This window comes from Gymnoscopelus braueri (genome assembly GCF_963280865.1).
Source record: "Gymnoscopelus braueri genome assembly, chromosome: 9".
In the NCBI taxonomy this organism is placed as follows: domain Eukaryota; kingdom Metazoa; phylum Chordata; class Actinopteri; order Myctophiformes; family Myctophidae; genus Gymnoscopelus; species Gymnoscopelus braueri.
The window spans coordinates 7,341,636-7,355,159 of record NC_137610.1 but is presented as its reverse complement, the minus strand read 5'-3'; the positions used below and the strand labels follow the sequence as shown (position 1 = coordinate 7,355,159).

Below are 13,524 nucleotides of genomic sequence, written 5' to 3'. Positions count from 1 at the left end.
CTACTGCTTAAAGCACTAATATACTTAGTACAACTAATAGCAACCTGTTAGATAAGAAAATCCTATACTTACACTACACACACGCACACGCACACACACACACACACACACACACACACACACACACACACACACACACACACAGGTAAACCCTTCGTGCGGTGCCATCTTTCCAGAAGGCCAGAGCAGTGGGTGGTCTCACTCTATAAACACAGTGGCTGTCCATTGGTCCATTAGTCTCCATTTAAAACGTACCCACAGCGACAGCAGGACACTTTAAGGAGTCACACTGAGGCATCACATACACTGTACACTACAGTATATATCGTTGCTGTCGGACAGAAACCTCTTATGTCCATATTCGTAACTTTTTTTCCCGTAAATTAACGCCCTACTCGATCGTACTACAGCGTCACACAAAGGCGTCAAGAGTAGCAGATCTACAAGCTCGAAACGCGGCGCGAAGCGTCGCGTTTCGAGCTTGTAGATCTGCTACTTTTGCCACATTTGAATTTGAATCCTGAAAAGTAACAGTTTTGGACATACGGTATGAGGTTTCCACCCGACAGAGACGATATACTACTGTAGATACTGTACTGTACTGTACTTTACAGCAATCATTGTTTTGTGTCTATTCTCTATGCTCCAGAGAGCAGCCAGGCACACAGTGGAGACAGCATGTGACTGTATGTATACTCTATCATCAGAGTAAATTGTTTTCCAGTGTGTCCACTCTTTAAAAGTGTGTCAGATACATCTGTCTGCCCTCTGTTTGGTCCCCGGTGATGGAACATGGTAAAGAGATGTTCTGTTCCGTCTAACTTGTATGATCTCCTCTATTTTGAAAATGGCAAAAGAATGATCCGTCTTATCCACGTTCACGGGACATTATACTGTAGAGATATAGGTTACTGTATATATATGTTAATTTTCTGTCTGCCTGCGCTGGTCCTCTGAAGGCAAAAGTCATAATAAATGACCGCAATCATGCATGATGCTCGCAGTGTTCCTATTTATAGTTTAATTTATTTGCAATGATACATGATGCACGCAGTCTTCCCATTTATAGCTTTATTTATTTCACATGGAAGAGTGATTTTCCATCCCAGTGGTATGAATCTTGATCGCTTTCATTTCAAAAAATAGATTGTGCTCTCTCCAAAGGACTGATCTGTCCTTTTACATTTATGGAACATACTGTATTTATAGAAAGGTTTCCATTAGCCGGTATATTCCGGCCATTGGCCATCTAGAGTCTTAATTGGCCGTTAAATATAAATATTGCTGGCCATTGTGGCTGTTTAAAAGCCTTAATCATTACTATAAAAAATGATTAGGCTATTAATTGAACACAACATTACAATGCGTAGATTTATAACCACTACAATACTATTTAACGTTGTCAGTGTGTGGTTTCAAGAAAGTAGTCTGCTGCCTATTAACTGGAGGACCCTGTGCCTCGCAACAAGCAAAGACCAGCACGCACGCACGCACGCACGCACGCACGCACGCACGCACGCACGCACGCACGCACGCACGCACGCACGCACGCACGCACGCACGCACGCACGCACACACACACACACACACACACACACACACACACACACACACACACACACACACACACACACACCCACACACACACACACACACACACACACACAGTTCCGTGAAACATTAATTCCTCAGTATTTATGTTTAAATTAATGGATTTACAAAGGGTGCAACAAACATGTAACGGGGAGCAATAAATGATCTGAACATTGATCCCATACAGTAGCAAGATTACAATGAAGGATAGAGCCAAAGCTGTCATCTCCAGATACTCATATACTGCAGCTCAAATCTGTTCAACATGTCACAAAATGTTGCATTTGTTGCAATGATGAGTGAGTTGCTAAAATCTGTAAAAGCTCCCTGAACTGATGTGGATATCTCTGCTGTCCGGCAGGAACCAGCTGACTTCATTAGTTAGGAGTTAGGAGGTTTTGTTCATCATTGATAAGAACAGCTGAATGGACCTCCAAGCTCACAATGAGGTTGGAGGTCAAAAGGGGGTGGAGCCTGGAGTCAGCTAAACCAGCTTACTCCGGTGGACTTCGCTGGTTTAGCAGAACATTTGGAAATTTGCAATGCTTTTCAATGGTTCAATATTTTTTTTACCAACACACTGTCAAAATGGTTTCTGCCGGACAGCAACGAAATACAAGCGACTGGTGGTGGAGCAAACTGATGGATGAAGAACTTGGTCACAAATTGCAGGCAAATTACTTCCTAGGCATCATGACAGTAACAGAAAAAAGCTAGTTATGTAAGCAATGGTTGAATGAGATGGAAACACAGAAGCATTCTCAGCCTAGTTGGTTTATACTATAACGATCTACAAGCTCACACCACATGACATGGTGTAAGCTTGTAGATCTATTGATAGCTGGTAGATGTATCACTCGTCCGTTGTGACTACTTTCTGTTCTTTTTGGCAAGTGACACTCTTGCATGATGGGAGTATAAATGATGCTTTAGCAAACTATGATATAAGGATGAATGCAGGAACAGCACAGTGCATCTGATAAAGTAGTTTAACCCTTTAAGACCGGGAACGCATCTGTGTGACATTTTCCGATTTCTTTGGCTATTTTTTGGAAACATTTTGGAAAATCGTGGGTCTTTGAATATATATATTTTTTAAAGCGAACATTTGTAACTCAAATCTTTGCTTCTGGGGATTCTACAAATGTCTTCTAAATCCTTACAGTTTTTTGAAAAACTTCATGTTGCTATAATTTCAAAAAAATTATATGTATTTGGTTTGGTCTCAAGAAGTTGTAACAGAGTGAAAAATGTTTGCTTAAAAAAGTATATTCAAAGATTTGCAAAAATGTTCACGATTAAAAAAGATATAGCAGATCTACAAGCTCATAGCGCGGCACTCGGTGCCGCGCTATGAGCTTGTAGATCTACTATTTTTGAATAGCCCAAAGAAATCTAAAAAAAAAGACACAAATGCGTTCCCGGTCTTAATGGGTTATGTGCTACAGTAACAAGGTGTAGTGTTCAGTTAAATACGTTTTTAAAATAAGTGTTAAATAGCTCTATATTGTGATAGTAATCATTGCTATAGAGTATTTGTGCAGTAACACCGGTCTCCCTGTCTCTCCGGCTCTATAATAAATAGAACATGTATTTTCAGGTCAGGATTATACAAATTTGATTCAATCAGGAGAAACGACTCGTACAGGATGCAGGATAAACACGTTATGACACAAATGAATGAGCAGACAACATCGGAACTGGAACACTATAAAAAATTTAAGCTGACAAACGGGCACTCTCTCCTGATTGACTAAAATGGGCAAGGCACTTGAAAATGTATTTTCTGTTTTATTAAAGAGCTGGAGAGACACAGGGAGACTCCTGTTACTGAACAAACACTCTATGGCAGTGGTTCTCAACATTTTCAGGCCGTGACCCCCCCACAATAATCATATTTGAACTGGGGACCCCCCACCCTGACAAGCACGTGGAATGTAGGAGTTGAGGCATTACTTTTAGTTTGACTCGGTTCCACAGATAGAGCATGTAGATCGGCTATTTTCACAATTTTGGCCTCTTTCTTATATTATTTGACAATTTGGCCGATGTTTGATCAGTTTTTATAGTATCGTTTGATGATTACTGATGCAGTAAGCTAATGGTATCTTTCTTTTATTTACATTTTTTTTAGGTATTAAAAAGGTCTTAAAAGTCCTTAAATTGTCACTTCCCTGTCATCTGGGTCCCCCCCCCCAAAATCATGTGGGGGTCTCGACCCACAGGTTGAGAACCACTGCTCTATATAGCAATGATTACTATCAGAATACAGATCTGTAACTTTTTAACCAAAAATTGAATGTTGGCGTCCATGTTGGCCGGCCCAAATAATGCCTATAGCGGAAAGTTAACTTTCATCGAAAACATAATATTTCATTCTGTTTCTGATGCCCAACACCCTCCTCCTCCTCCTCGAAAGTAAAATAGAAACTCAAATGCACGACTCATGAATGACTGCATTCCTCAGTGAATCACAATAAACCAATGTGTCACAGCATGCACACACAGTGTACCCGTTCTATTTATAAACAGCAGCCAGCACCATGAAAACATATAGTGGATATCAGTGGTGGAAAAAAAGTACTCAAATTCTTTACTTAAGTAAAAGTGTCGATACGGCAATGTACAGTAGAAGTACTTTGTTACAAGTTAAAGTCCGGAATTCAAAATTTACTTGAAAGTACAAAGGTTTTGGTATCAAAATGTACTTAAAGTACCAAAAGTAGAAGGTACTAATTGTGCTGAAGGTCCCGTTTCACGTGTTTTCATATGTATAAAATCTCTAGAAATCTTTTGAAAATAGCCGATCTACAAGCTCACAATGCGTCGCGATGCGACGCATTGTGAGCTTGTAGATCGGCTATTTTCAAATAGCCTAAATGTATATAGGGCTGAAGTGGTTAAGTTATGTTTTGTAATAATGATGCAAATCAACAAAATAACTAGTCACAAAATTATTAGAGTAAAAAGTACAATATCTGCCTCTGAGCTGTAGTGGTAAGTAAAAGTACTGAAAATTGGAAATACTTGATACAGAATACAGAATTGTACAGTACTTGAGTAAATGTACTTAGTTACTTTACACCACTGGTGGATATAACTTTGGTATAAAAATGGCAAGGGGGGAGGGGCGTAGGGGGGGCAGAATAAGTTAACTATACATCCACTATGGCCGTTCACAACCCCTCCATTTCATCTACTGAACAGTGATCTTTATCTAAAACCCAATCTAGGAGGGACAAATGCCACAGAATCATACACTCACGGCTCCTATTTTTGCCCAGTCCTGACCCTAATTAAAGGCTAACAACTGTAAGTGACTGTCTGCCTTGAACTGGTCCCACGCTCCGTGCAGCAGAGGGACTTTCTAAACACGTCCCTTAAATTATGATCAATCTTTAAAACGGCCCCGGCCTCAGGAATTCCTCCTGATTATGTGCCTGGCTTCCTCCCACCACGGCCACATTAAGGACAATAAGGGAAGCATCCAGGAACGACTTCTCCACCTCATAATGTACATTTTTGGCACGAATGTGGAGACTCAACCCACATATCGTGACAACAACAACACCCCCCCCCCCCACCCCACACACACACACACACACACACACACACACACACACACACACACACACACACACACACACACACGTGTATTACTATACTTGAGAGCATTGGTGTAAAGTAACTAGGTACATTTACTCAAGTACTGTACTTAAGTACAATTTTGAGGTATTTTTACTTTACTGGAGTATTTCCAGTTTTCAGTACTTTTACTTCTACTCCACTACATCTCGGACGCAAATATTGTACTTTTACTCCACTACAATTATTTGATTTTTTTTGTCACTAGTTACTTTGCAGATATAAATGATTACAATATAAAACCTACATTAACCGCTTTAGCCCTATTTTATACCTAGGCTATTTGAAAATAGCCGATCTAAAAGCTCACAACGTGTCGCACCGCGACGCGTTGTGAGCTTGTAGATCTGATATTTTCAAGCATTTTAGTACTTTTACTTTTGGTACTTTGAGTATATTTTGATACCAATACTTTTGTACTTTTACTCAAGTAATGTTTTTATTCCAGACATTTACTTGTAACAGAGGTCTGCTACATTGCAGTATTGATACTTTTACTTAAGTAAAAGATTTGAGTACTTTTTCCACCACTGCTTGAGAGTAAATCAATGTTTTATGGGGGTCAATTTGAACCTAACCCTAAAGCCGAATATAGCCTAAGTACAAGCTAATAATGTAAGTAGAGCGTCTATTTTCGGTGCACGACACTGTCGCACAACTAATAAGAAATCACTCCAACCCCAGCCTTCATATTATGTCTAATCATAACCCTGAACCCAACCGCAATCTTTTCCTAATTGAAAGCCTAACTCCCCAAATCTGTTTTAACCACGAAATAACCATTTCTCTTGTGAGGTACCAAGGAAATGGTCCTCACAATCTCTATATCTCAAATTATACCACACACACACACGCACACGCACACGCACACACACACACACACACACACACACACACACACACACACAGAATCAGTTTTATTGTCACATCACAGGTTTACAAGGTAAAAAAGTGGGTGAAATTCGTTTTTGTACATCGTTGTACACACACACGCACACACACACACACACACACACACACACACACACACACACACACACAACACACACACACACACACACACACACACACACACACACACACACACACACACACACACACACACACACACACACACACACACACACACACACACACACACACAGCTCCATTCATGAGATGAGATTGCAGCAGCAGAGGGTTCACTTTTCCACACAGGCGAACGAACTGAACTGGCTCTCTCCTGGGGTTGTTATAAACTGTGTCAAACACCAGCTTCTCTATTGTAAATCACCTCCTGTAGGTATTCAGACCACAGCCAGTCTGTTTGTATGAGACGGAGAGAGAGAGAGAGAGAGAGAGAGAGAGAGAGAGAGAGAGAGAGAGAGAGAGAGAGAGAGAGAGAGAGCATGGGAACTCTCTCTTTCTCTCTATTCAATTCGATTCAATGGAGCTTTGCTGGCAATGACAAAAACGTGTAGGCTATACGTTTACATCGCCAAAGCAAGTGTCAAATAAAAACAATCAGAACTAAAAGATTTATGTACAATTAAAAGGGAAAACAGAGCTGTCACATTGAAACCTAGGGAAAAAAAACTAGCTTACATACAGTACCATAATTTAATTTTATTTCAATCTCTCTCTCTACCCCTCTCTCTCACCCTCTCCCTCTCTCTCTCTCTCTCTGTCTGGCATCCTGTCATTAAAACTAGCTGGCAGAAACTGACAGAACTCCATGCAAATTAGCAGCCATCGCAGCGCTAAATAAAAGCATGTGAACATTAAGTTGTTAGTGGACACAAAGGGGCCCATTCTGGCTCATTTCAGAGCAGTTTGCAGTCTCTTAAAGAGGAAGGAGCCTCTTATAGACCTGCTGCTGATATAAACACATGGAATGAGGAAAAGGGTTCCCTGAGAATCCAGGCCCATATGTTGACAAGTGGTGGAAGGAAGTATACTGTGAGTTGTGAGCTTGTAGATCGGCTATTTTCGAATAGATAAAGTACAGTATAAAAGAGGTCCCTGGGTCCTCCAGGGCTCTATACTTGGTCTGTACACCAGGTCTCACAAAGTGCACTGTGAGCTTGCAGATAGGCTATTTTCGAATAGACAAAGTACAGTATAAAAGAGGTCCCCATGAGTCCTCCAGGGCTCTATACTTGGTCTGTATACCAGCACTCACAACGTGCGCTGTGAGCTTGTAGAACGGCTGTTATCACCAAATGTTTGTTCGCCCCCCAGAACAAGGACAGGGCATTGACCGCTCTATTCTGTGGAAGTTTTCCCCCCTCTAAACCACGTTAAATCCGGATAATGGAGCTGCGCCGCCCCAATAGGTTATTCTAGCACCTGCTCTACCCGTCACCATTATGCCGACACCGTTATTTGCGCATGGAGGTGTGCCCGTGGGCGTGTTGTTGCTATATCCCCCACATTGACATTCTCAACCCACACATGGGTACGGCTTGGGGAGGGGGGATAGTGGAATCTAATACCACCCGCCGGTTCATAAAATCACCCGCCAAGTGCACACAGACACTACAATGGCTTTGTGCGTTGGACCATGAGCCGTGTTGCCAGCCTTGGCGAGAAATAAGCAACCGCAGTCCGCAGGTCTATGAAAACAAAAAGAAGCAACTAAGGCCACATGAGCACTTCAAACTACTAACTAGAGCTTTCATATCCCCTAAATATTTCAGCCCGGCTCGACTAATAATTGACAAATTAGACCCAGCCCAGCCCGTCAGTAATTTTTCTAAAGAAGCCTTATTTCTCATTAAATCTTGGTAATTCGTTAAGAACAGGAGTCATTCTACCCTATTCCAACAGTCTATATTTTATTTAAAAAACAGCTTGGAGCAAATAGGGCTATATAAATATACACTGCCCCATAACCATTTTAAAAATGATTATGGTTATTCTATGAAATATATGTTTCATAGAATAACCGTAATCATTTTTGCGATTTGTTGATTAATTATTTGGCATCAGCTGTGTAAGAATATAACTATTTTAAATGGCTTTCATATACTCTTGGGGATCTGACTAATATGACAAGTTGCTTATTGTGAACACAATAGCCTACGCTACAAATTAATTATATGTGAATTTATTTGGATGTAAAAAAAACGTAGACCCGGCTCAGCCGGTGCCGACGGGCCGGGTCGGGTCCAGTTGGGTTTGGGCTAAAATCTTAAGCACTTACATTTTTTATAAGATGATCGGATCATAGTGTGATTTTCATTTTGGCTGCTGTCTCATTAAACCCATGCTGCGGGTGAATATTATATTATAGCCTATATTATATATATTAGCCTATATTATTATTATATTCCCCGCGTAAACGCTACGTTCATGACCCCCCAAAATAACCATATTTGAACTGGGGACCCCCCCCCATTTTGTTTGACTCGGTTCCACAGATAAATATTGTGAAAATAGCAGATCTACAAGCTCGCCAGGCGTTGGGTGCTCCATTGTGGTCTCGACCCACAGGTTGAGAACCACTGCATTAAAAGCTCCAAGCAAGTTACATGTCTAGTATGTTGTTGACCACGTAATGTAATGTTTTTGGTTTAGTGATAGGCTACTCCGTGGCGCGCGCGCGCCTCATTGTATGCTGTCCAAAATAACAGATCTGTAAGCTGTCGACACGACATGACGCAGCGCCGTTGATAGCTTGTATGTCTGTTATTTTGGGTAGGTAGGCGACGCACATACGCATCGCAGCAATGTGTCTGGGTTTGAGAGGCTTTGATTGATGTAAACTTAAAGTTTAGCTCTGTTCGGGATTACTGAACAAAGGTGGATGATGAAAGATAACGGGGACAATATGGATGTAAGTTAACTTTAACTGCGTCACTTCAGAGGAAACTATGGAGCAACTTCAGAGATGTTTACACACCCCTGGAATCCATTAGAATGGTGGAAATAGAACGATAACAGCCAACGTGAGTACATAGGCTATAGACCTTTCCTAAAACTGTCCAATTTATTATACCCATGTGCTACTGTTTGTCTGTGTACCACGTAGGAGCGTTGTCGCAACATGATGTAATTAGTTATTTGGGAGCAGCCGGTGTGTACCAATAGTATAAATATTTTAAATGGCTTTCATATACTATTCCGGATCTGACTAATATGACAAGCTTATTGTGAACACAATAGGCTACAAATTAATATAAAAATGTATTTGGATAAAATAAAAAAAAAGAAGGAAAACAAGCCCAATGCGGCTTATAATAATCAGACCAGGCAACAGTGCAGAGACTGCAGACAGGTAGATAGGCTAGAGCATATATTGGATCGGGGATGACGGCTAGCGCAGTCTTCTCTTAAAGGCAATGGCTTCTGGCACGGTGATTGGTTTTATCATTGTAACGCCCAAACCACACCTATGCATAATGTAACGGGTAGCTCAGGTGTTTGGCGGGTGAGGGGGGTGCCATAGAATACCGAATTTTGCGGGGAAACGCCTCTTGCCTAGTCCGAAATCCGTAATTAGTGGTTTGTTCAAATCTAGCCCTGAATAGAGCCCATAGTCTGTTAAAGTACTTAGTAGTACTAGACCATACCCGTAGGGGGATAAGAGCACCCAAGCCCCGGTGAAGGGCGCAGGCGAAAGTACAGACCTTGCTGCTTATTTCTCGCGCGAAACCTGGCAACGTCATCTCCCATTGTTTGACACATAATGGCTAATAAAAAGATGAGATTTGATGAAATTGAGAAACGGGCTTCGCAGTTAAGTTCAGATGGTAATGGACAATGGCTGTGTGCAAAATCAGATCAAGTGCTCCAGCCAGTGAGGAGAAACGGGCACACACCGAGACACCACCGAGACACCACCGAGACACCACCAAGGCCACAGAGGTTACTAGAATTATAGGAGGATGTCTAAACATGTTTTCTAAATCCTAACAGTATGTTGCTCCCCAAAATGCAGAAGCACAGATCGGAGTTAAAAATGCTTTAAAACATTTATATATTCAAAGATTTGCACACATTTTTCAATATTTTTCAAAAAATAGCAGATCTACAAGCTCATCGCCGCGCTATGAACTTGTATATCTGCTATTTTTGAATAGCCAAAGAAATCTTAAAGTGACTTAACATAATCTACCAAACACTTAATGTCCAAACTTTTTGTTGGATGTTGGAAGAGGTGGTGCCATGGTTTTGCACTTTTTCTGTTTTTCATGTGTCTATGAGGTTGATAGAACATCATTAAGCCCCCTGGTGGTGTTTTTATGGTGTTTCATGTCTTCTCTGACTATTTTGAGTTTCTACCTGGAGGCTGAAACCTTGAGGGTCAAACGTGCCAATAGAAAAACAGCACTTTAATGACACAGTAAAAACATACCCTCCCCCTCATTATCATAACACAACAGGTGTGGGCATGAGGAGGAGGAGGGACTAGGACAGGTGGGTGGTGCTAAGGTGGTGGAGGAGGAGGTGCTAAGGTGAGAACCAGGTATAGAGCATCGCAGTTCCCGCCCACTTCCTGGTTTTTCGTGGTGCCGGAAGGAAAAGCTCAATGCATTTTTCCCATTGACATTTCCAAAAATATTTATATCAATTAATTTAAGCCTCGAATCAAGCCATCCAGGGTCCTGGTGAATCATGACCATAAAACGTTTGATTCTGTGAAAAAACTTTTTTGAAAACGGCAAAACAGAGGGTATTTATTAAATATAGTATATCATATCATTAAATATAAAATAAAAAAAATCACAGAAAAAAACGTGTTATGGTCATGATTCACCAGGACCCTGGATGGCTTGATTCGAGGCTTAAATTAATTGATATAAATATTTTTGGAAATGTCAATGGGAAAAATGCATTGAGCTTTTCCTTCCGGCACCACGAAAAACCAGGAAGTGGGCGGGAACTGCGATGCTCTGAACTGGAGGCGTGTCCACATAAAAACATAATTTTAACAATTTTCTGTACACTTTTTTGAAAAAAATCTTCCTCCTAGTATAACCATAATACCTGATGATCATGTTTTAGGGGGGAGAAAAATCACAGAAAATCACGGCACACCGTCTTTAAAACACTAGTGAAGCACTGTCCTGCTGTGTCTCGGTGAAGGAGATGAACCTTTGAAGTGGAGCTCAACCTCGGTGTCCTTGCTTTCAGTCTGGGAGGACTTGGCTGCCATGGAAACTGCCTTCTGAAGATGAACATTTATTTTACTGAGGCTGGACGCATCTGCCTCTCTCCTAATAAATTGTCACTGTCCGGCAGAAACCTGCTATCTCCACGGTTCTTTTTATGTTTTTTTTTGTAAATTAATGCCGTACTTCCAAGAACGTCGCACAAAAACACATAAAATAGCCAGTCTACAAGCTCACATGTTGTGAGTTTGCAGATCTGATATTTTGCCTATGTTTGTGAATTCTTGTAAGTCAGTTAAAGTCTGGTTAAGCCTATCTACGGGTTTTATAAATATTTAACCGATGAAAAGTAAAGAGCTTGTGACTAAATAATTACTACGTCCATTGGATTTTTTTCTATTACTGTACATCAAAAAATGACATACAAGATTTCCGACAGCGAGACGAAATATATAAAAAGACATACAGTACACAAGGACGTGGACGAATCCAGAACTCCTTCTGTAAAGGTCATGTACTAAATCTGCAGGACTGCAGAGGAGAAAATGACTGTTTTGGTGTGAATTCCAATTGTGTACAGTACACATTTTATGTAAAAATGCCAGCTGTACGTTTTCCTCACTCTGTGAGTATGTCATTGAAAACAGAAGGTTGTTGAATCTACCCATGCTGGAAAACAATATACATTATCTTTACGATATATTCCAGATATGCTGTATATGAAATAATGCATGAATGCAAGGGACAGATTCTCTCACACTCAAACCAGTCTCATTTAAAGAGCTATACTGGAAAGAGAATTAATGAATAGAAGGGATACAATAAAGAAATAGTAATTATAATAAAATAGGAATAAAGGTCAAAGTGCAATTGTAGGTTCATCTACAGTGGCACGGAGGATGGAGACATTATTTGTCAAGCTGACAGCTGTCAAGCTGTTTTTCTCTTTATTCCCACAGTACAGTATGCCTCTGTCTTTCTCTAGCTCCCTCATGCACATAAACACACACACACGCGCAAACACGTGTGCACACACACACACACACGCACACGCACACACACACACACACACACACACACACACACACACACACACACACACAGGAGGCGGTCCCGGGAAGTGCTTAAAATAGTCTGACAATTTCTAAGCAGACAACATTTTTTTTTTAAATTAACTTAACTAAAATGAGATAAAAGTATCCATTTAGTGGTTTATCCATAATTCACTTGTTACAGCATATTAACATCTAATCTAACAGCGGACTTTGGCCTTTCAACAAACGGCCACAATATTTAGAAAAGGTGCATATAAATTATTATGACAAGAGGAAACATGCCATGAATGAGAAAAGAGGCGTTACCTTTGCATTTCATCTTGTCCACTCCACTCAGCTTTCCAGCCAAGTTAAAGAGGCCTGCACACCCTGCCTTTGGTAGCCTACATTAACCACTACTTCCAAAACAGCAAAACTAGGTAGTCTAGTTATACGTGAAACTAGGTATTTCACCTATAATACTGACGTGCCAAAAACAGAGACTCCCTTCCAGGTGTAAAGTTGTTAAACGACTTATCTTTCCCTCTATTGTCCCTCACTGTCCCTCTGAGGCAATGTGTGTGTCAATGCTCTGAAACGTAGTGTTGTTGCATAAAAGACAACGGCACACCTGTCTCACGTGTCCCCACCCTGTCACACCGGCAGCATACAGTTAGGGAGTGTCTTCTTGACATAGCTGAAAAGCCTCATTTTCTCGCCTAAAATATTCAAAGCCTGCTGCCTCAAGGCAGAGCACACACATACATAATGTCTGAGAGAACTCTTTAATACCTTCTTGCCTTGTTGTAATCCCAAACCGGTTACCATACCAAAGATTCTCTCTGTGTTATTTAATGTAGGGACCACATTTACCACTTAAACACCTACGTAATGTACATTATAGTCCCCCAGGGGTCTATTACTGGGCCTCCTCCTGCTTTCCCTCTACACCAGTGGTTTTCAACCTTTTTCATGACCCCTAAATTGATATACATTTGGCCGAGGACCCCCATCTGAAAACGTTTTGTGCCAGGGACCCCCAGAAGCAAAGATTTGAGTTATAAATGTTTGCTTTAAAAAATATATATTTTATAGATTTGTACACATTTTCACAAATTTTCAAAAATAGCAGATCTACAAGCTCATAGCACGGCACT

General features: G+C 40.8%; 1 protein-coding gene across 4 annotated transcripts in view; it reads right to left on the bottom strand.

Moving 5' to 3' along the window:
* LOC308091233 (FYVE, RhoGEF and PH domain-containing protein 4-like) overlaps nt 1-13,524 on the bottom strand; it is a 134,103-nt gene that overhangs the window by 47,196 nt on the left and 73,383 nt on the right. The window lies entirely within an intron of this gene.